Here is a 7,577-nt window from a genome sequence, read left to right on the forward strand (position 1 = left end):
AACATTTTAATTATAAAATGATTATAGGCACCTTCTCAAACTACACTGAAAAATGTTAACACACAGTTGTAATAACATCCACCACTGACAACATCTCCAGATGGACTGGTTTGGTGAGGGAGAGGGAGGAAAGAAAGAGGAAATACTGTTATACAAGTGTCTGTGTCCCAGGATTAGTTCAACTCACCCTCCCTGACCCTTCCCAAGGCATCAGGTAGCTCTGCCAACATAGACCTTCCCAAGTATAGGCACTTCCTCGAGAATTTGTTCATTATAATGTTTTGATGATTTCTTGTTTTATTTATGCTTTTGCGTAGTATGCAACTTGTTAAATTTAAAAGTAATGTATAAACAAATCATTACCATATTAAAAACGCGTAGTTTTTTTTAATATTTATTGAATGAATAATGATTATCATTTCCCTGAGAGCTACATTCACATTCACATGTATTATACATTCACAAATCTGAAAGGAAACCTTGTAATGAAGAAATAAATAATTTGAAACACACAATAAATTATGGTACATGACACAAGGTCCACACCTGTGGAGTAACGATTAGCGCATCTGGCCGCGAAACCAGGTTGCCCGGGTTCGAATCCCGGTCAGGGCAAGTTACCTGGTTGACGTTTTTTTCCGGGTTTTTCCCTCAACCTAATATGAGCAAATGCTGGGTAACTATCGGTGCTGGACCCTGGACACTTTTCACTGGTATTATCACCTTCATCTCATTCAGACACTAAATAACATGAGATGTTGGTACAGCGTCGTAAAATAACCTACTAAAAATACATGGCATAAGTCCTTAGTTCTACTCATGATATGGTGCACCTCTGACATGCTTTTACATTGCCACAAATCTTGTATCGCCGTCTTTGTTGTTGGGCTATAGTGCCCACAGTGATCCTTTCTCCGGTGTTCTTTGATGGTATCGAAGGAACGAACTCGTCTTCCGCTCTTTGAAGAAGTGTCATATTTTAGGCTTGCGTTATTTCGTGGCCGAGGGCGAGTGCATCCAAAGACTTTCCATATGATCGACTGACTGAGAAGCCAAGCATTGTTCATGCACACATCTAATAACCACGAAAGTAATGGTATGTGCCATTTTTTCCACGTATATCAGAAATATGTACACCATTCATATTGCAATTATATTTACGGGAAACATAAGGCAGACGAACTTTGATTTCCTCTTCTTGTAAAGGGGCTACTTCATGTTCGTTAGACGTGATGCTCACCTTTATTAATTTCTCGCTTTATTCTACTTGTCGGTGGTGGGGAATTCTCAATTTCATTGCTGATAAGATCTGAATCTTTTCTAATATCGGTGCCCCTTTCCTCATTATAAGGCTGAACAATGTCTGGTAGTTCTGTCACTAACTCTGCTGTGGCTTGTAGTTGAGCTCGATTGGAGTTCTTGTAATCTTCATCTCCAGAATCTGCATACGTTATCCTCAGGCAGACCAATGAATGTATCTGCCCCGTATTTTGGGATTTCGAAAGAATCAGATCTCTCCAACTATCCTAGAATTTAGATTACTGTCAGACTAGTGAGTCTGAAAAGAGGAAATAATTATGATTATGGAAACTGTAATGAAGGATCTCAGTTTTCAGATGGGGCCAGTAGGGAACGCTCATGTAGATAATAAAAAGACAAAACGTGGTCATTCTGATTGTTATTCACACTCGGCTCTCACTCTCATAGGTGTCGCTAGTGCCGAGAATTATGAACTACTTAGTTCGTCAAAGACTATCCAGAGTGCATCCCAAGCAGTGAGATATAACATTACACAAATAAAACAATGTTGTAAACGAAAGCGGTAATTAGCCTGAGATATTCTGAGAAGTGCTATCAGAATTATCATTCCCAAAAGCACTTCTAATCCTTACACAAACTTCTATTGAGGTAGTTGTTCGTAAAAACATCGCTCAAACGAAAATAATAAGAAAACAAAATGCTTTCATAATGAAAAACTATGTGAAAGGTAATTCTCGAATAAGTGCTTAGTGGGTCGTTATCGACCCACACTAAATTCTAAGCCCTACTGTACAGCAAATAGCGTAAATATTGACAAAAACATAATACAAGATACATATTCTCCTGAATCTTCTTGGCAGGAAATACTGATTATTAATAAAATTCACGGATTGAACAGAGTTTTTACTCACTTTTTCTTCCCCAAGGCAGACAGTAGTTGCGTTATATTTATTCGGCAAGTTCCCGCGCAATAATCACGTGGTCTGTTAGTTTCCCGCGTGTTCCACAAGTGCATTGTACCTTTGTGCATCTAAGAAAAGTAGATACGTAGTGTTGCCTAGACTAATTCGCGTGGAAAATAATTTTAATCAATGGGTCGAAAACCACCCACCTGGGCATAAATGGGGTAATATTTCTAGTTCATAAATTTTATTTCTAAGACATTGAAAATTCTGATGCATTATTGACAGTGAATTAACTTTATTTGCTTTACTATAGGTCTTATTCATATTGGATGTAATTGTTCTAGAGTTACTTATCCTGATAGTTTCCTGTGTCTTGGAGATGACTTGGTGCCTTAACCACTCATGAAGTTCTCTCTGATGACAAGTGCAGTGTATACAGACAATGGCTGGTACTTTACAGCAGTCTGAAAGAACAGAGAGAAAAGATCATTAAGAACTTACGACCAACTGTTTACCAGTCCACAAAGTTATGATAGTTTTGTGTTGGTTATTAGAAGACATAACAATGACTTATAAGAGAATTACGAAAGTAATTAAATGATGCATATTGCAACAATACTTTTCTAAGAATCTACGAAAATAAAGAAATCAGTCAATAATACAGAAAGCATTGGGCACCAAAAGCCTCTCTATATTTTAACATGTTTTCGAAGGGAAGTGGATAGTAACAAGAATTTCACTTACAAACGAAAATAGTTGTCTATGATCACACGCCAAGCTGTATCACGCTGAGGTACTCAGCCATGGTTTACTGGATTCTGTTGCACCTGTCCCTCTGATAGAAGTTGAACCCATGGGGCTGGAAGGTCCATTTGAGAGTCATCTGGTGGCAAGTTTTCTCCACGTTGCCGTAGCATGTTGTGCAATACTGCAGTTGCCACAATGATGGGGAAAATCTTTTGAAGTTTCAACCTAAATCCAATTGCGAGTGCGGGGAACCATCTTTTCCAGACTCCAAAAACTCTCTCAATTGGATTTCTAGATCGAATCTGTGATTCGTTATAGAGCTGCTCTTCCAGAGCCTGTGGATTTTCTAGTGGAGGCGTCATATAGGCAGTGGCTGCATAGCTACTATCAACAAGCAAAACTGCATCTCCATACTGACCATTCTCAAACATCACACGGCGATAGGAATTGAACACAGTGCTATCATGCGCCGACCCTGACCATCTAGTAACAATGTCCAAAAACTCCAAGTTTACATTGCAAATGCCTTGGACATTAAGTGAAAAATATCCTTTTCTGTTGCGGTATAATTCTGCATCATTACCACCTAAGACACAGGTTTTCTTTGTTTTAGCATAATATGAAAATACAAATGATTCTACAATGACTGTAGAAGATAATAAAAATTTACCTGGTGAAGAAATTTTGAAATGAGTGCAGTCCATAGCACCCACAGCTTTCGGGAAGCGAGCAAGCTTATAGAACTCCAACTGTTCCCTTTTTATTTCCTCTCTTGTGTGCGGAAAATTTATGTATCGCTCTTGAAGAGAAGCAATGGCAGCACTCACTCTATGTATAATCCTGTGAGCTGTTGGTTTACTCACACCAATATAGTCACCAACAGTTAACTGGGAACATCCCATGGCATAGAAACGCAGTGCTGTCAGAAGTTGGTTCATTGGTGACACACAGAAATTCCTATTTAAAATGAGTCACAAAGAATAAAAAGAAACATAAAATATTGGTATTAAGTGGCAGACATGTCATGTATAGGCTACAATAATGTTGACTTAAATGAGATAAGATATGCAGGCCTAGTGTATGTGAATATTTTGGTACAGAGTTTAAAGATATGTTTAAGATTTTTTGCATGAAGTATACACCAAGGAATTAAATCTGAAATTTGTTAATGGTACGAAATTACAGCGATGTTTCAGAATCGAAAAAAATTAATATCAACTTATCTCCAGAAAAGCTATTCTGTATGAGACACATTGTTTTCTTACTTCATACTATAAGTATCGTACGATTTTTATGTTGAAAGTATCTTTGGCTGCAAATTAAAATCCCCGTGTTTATAACTTACAGGTATACATTTCACAGAAGCCAATGTATCAAAAGAAAATTGTGTCTTCTTCAGTGTAGTTTCTCTGGAGACAAAGCATGCTGTACCTAGCTCGAAGTGAGGTTATGCATTAGGCCTATCTCTTTCCACACTAATAGGCCTAGTATCTGCAAAAATTACATGCATTTAAATTTTCTGAACTTACTTATCGGTTGGATACTCCAAATTATGTTCAATTTGTTGAAGAACAATAAGTGCCGATTCTTTTGATAATCTGAAATGAGTGACGAAATCTGTTTCGTCATATTCTTCAAACCAGTCATTTAGACTCTCTTTCACCAACCTTAGGCGACGTATTTCATATAAATCAAAATCACTATCACTAGACTCACTTTCTCTCACTCTTCGTCGACGTATTTCATTCATAATAAACTCTTCGTCTTCAGAATCGCTATCAAATGCAACATTTCACATGCGGCGCGCCATGTTAAACGCTAGCTATTCCACAGAACACAAACAGAGCTATACGAGGATTAAGTCTTTACACCGCGAATATCATCATCATCATCATCATCATCATCATCATCATCCTTCACGAATTACGCCTCTGCAGACCTGTTTCGGCCCCATCTAGCAGTCTTCTTAAAGGTCTTCCTGGTCGACGATGTCCTCTAGGTTTATACTGCATCATAATTTTTAGGATTCTTGAATTTTCCATTCTTCTTACATGATCTAGCCAATTGAATTTGTATCTGCTGATTTTTTCTTCTGCTGACTCTACTTCTAATTGTTCTAAGATTTCTTCATTCCTTTTTCGGTCTAAAAGAGTATATCCTGCTGTCCTCCTGAAAAATTTCTCGCGGTTTAACCACAGTCTCATAGATACAGTCACGCAACTCATAAGGTGCGTACACACCGTTGCTTACGTGATTACACAAGCTGGCGCATAGCACGATCGAGAGTAGGTCTCTGTGAGTCATGACAATTTCTGCCGCTAGGTTCGCCTCTCTGCCCTATGAAATGATGAATAGTGCCATTACAAAGCATTGTGCATCGTGAATATAGTTCGATTAATTGTGCATTACTCATTGAGTACGAATATTACAAATATGCCAAGCATATTACAGTGTTATTTGAAGTTTGTTCAGCTAAGTTATATTCGAAAATTGTCTGTGTTTTGCTATGTGAAGAATTCTGTGCCAACAGGTCGTATATTTATAGGTTAAGGTAAATGTCAAAGTTCTCTCATATAACAAGCAATGCTATGTTAAAAGTGGCGAATTGCATTTTCCGACTCTCGAATGATGTGACCCGAAATGTAAAATAATTTCATGCATTGTTTCACTTACCAAGCATTACTGATATAGGCCTAATGAAAATGTGAACGACGTGATGTAAACATTGAAGATAATGTTGTTACCGTTTTCCCTTTCTCTTTTAGAAAATACCGACAAAAGTAATTAATTATTTTCATGCTGTACTTATTAGGTAATTAATGTGTATTTGTCTGTATTTTAGACTTGTGTATTGTTACGTAATTATCAGTGAATTAGGTAAGAGAACTTAACAAGGTTAGTATGAGATTAGGTAATGCACCTCAAACTGGTAACTAATGGCTGCTGCGAAATAGGCTGAGGTGGTTATCGTGTGAATCAAATTATATCTAGAATATCTAGTTTTATTATATACGGATACGTAAAGTTTTTTTTTTTTGTTTTAGCATGTGTTTGTAATTTTGTGAGGTTATGTCTAGCCTAATTTCTTTTTATTCTTGTATCATTACCAATACATTAATTTATTTTATATTCATTTCAGGTGTTACGGAGGTGTTACATCTATGGTGGCAACTCTACTTATGTTAAGATATGAAGTAACAGTATATATTCAACTTCATCATTTGCTAAAAATTAAAGAAAACTGTATGTCTTCGACTCATTCCATCGTCATTTCTTCTTATGTATGTGAACCACGTTCATTCTAAAAGTGCTACATTAAATGAACACTATAGACAACGTGATGGAACAATTTACAAGTTACTGTTAAAGTGCTCAACATTTTCAAGTGGTGCTATACCCATTGTTTCAAAATGTACATACATATTTTTACATTTCTATAAGAGGTGTCATAAATTATTTGAGCATATTTGTAAATTCTTCAAAATTAATTCTTCTAATTAAGACCATAAAGTAATGAAATAATATAGCCTAGGCCTATATGTGATTTTATACTACCGGTATTGATGTTGATCTTGGTAAATTAATCCAATTTCACAGTGTTGTCTTTTGTATTGTGGTTCATAACAATTATAACAGTATGTACGTGGAAATGTTTTTAAAATAATAAATTCTAGCTCATGATTTTAAGTGGTCGTTTCAATGGGAGGTTATATTGGAAAGATGATCACAAATGGATAATTTACTGCAAGATACAAGAACTGAATATAAGTGAGTGTTCCGTTGAAAGTGAAAGTGAAAATTTCGTTTTACAAGAGCTAAGTAGGCGTAATATTTATTTTAGAAATTATTTGAAAGCTACAGAATATGAAGAATAGACCTGTAACCATAGAAATCAACTGCGAATGGTGAGTGGCCAGGTTTCATTAATAATTGAAAGGAAGTAAAAATTATTTTCTTCTTATCACCCTGTTTTCAATATTTAAATTTAAGCACCTTTCTCTTCCTTGTTATTTCGTGAGAGATTACTTCATACTATCACGTAAGCTAAATTTTTACTGTACAGATAATAAAAATTACATACATAAGTAGGCTACTTGAATACTGACGATACAAACTTCATATACATACCTCATCAGGTATATTCAAGAAGACATCTAATGTACTGTAACCAGCACATGATTAAAATACTGATCAGATGTCCAACAGTTTCTTACTGCACTCTTCACTTCAAAAGTTTGGCACATAGTTAATGAAAATCTTGATCAGGAAATCATTCATAAAAAAGTTAAATGTACACGTTTAAAACTTTCCTATAACATAGGGCATCCTCATAGTTACTTTTAAATTTTAGGAATGTACGGTTATAACTGTATCACAATCTGAAATAATCATAATATTTATAACACGAGGGTCCTTGTAGATAGTCAGTTCCAGTGTTCTATATGTAATTAAGAAATGGCCCAGTTTATTGCACTTTCAGCACTTTTCTATTTAGGGGCTTCTGATTAAGTTTCCTAATCACTTCGTATTTACTGGAAATATCTTTGGCAATATTGTCCAGTAGTGGCTTCACAAGTTTTCCCAAAAGAAATAGGGACATTTCCTCATCTTTACATGTGTCGCACTTCAGTTCTTGCGAAAATCTTGGCTTCAGAAAAGAATACT

General features: G+C 36.0%; 1 long non-coding RNA gene across 1 annotated transcript; it reads left to right on the plus strand.

The window, feature by feature from the left end:
• Window positions 1-5,150: 5,150 nt before the first annotated feature.
• LOC138707961 (uncharacterized) lies at window positions 5,151-6,873 on the plus strand. Its single transcript, XR_011334484.1, has 2 exons — window positions 5,151-5,807; window positions 6,052-6,873. It is a non-coding gene; the product is annotated as an uncharacterized lncRNA (long non-coding RNA).
• Window positions 6,874-7,577: the final 704 nt, after the last annotated feature.

This window comes from Periplaneta americana, chromosome 10 (genome assembly GCF_040183065.1).
Source record: "Periplaneta americana isolate PAMFEO1 chromosome 10, P.americana_PAMFEO1_priV1, whole genome shotgun sequence".
In the NCBI taxonomy this organism is placed as follows: domain Eukaryota; kingdom Metazoa; phylum Arthropoda; class Insecta; order Blattodea; family Blattidae; genus Periplaneta; species Periplaneta americana.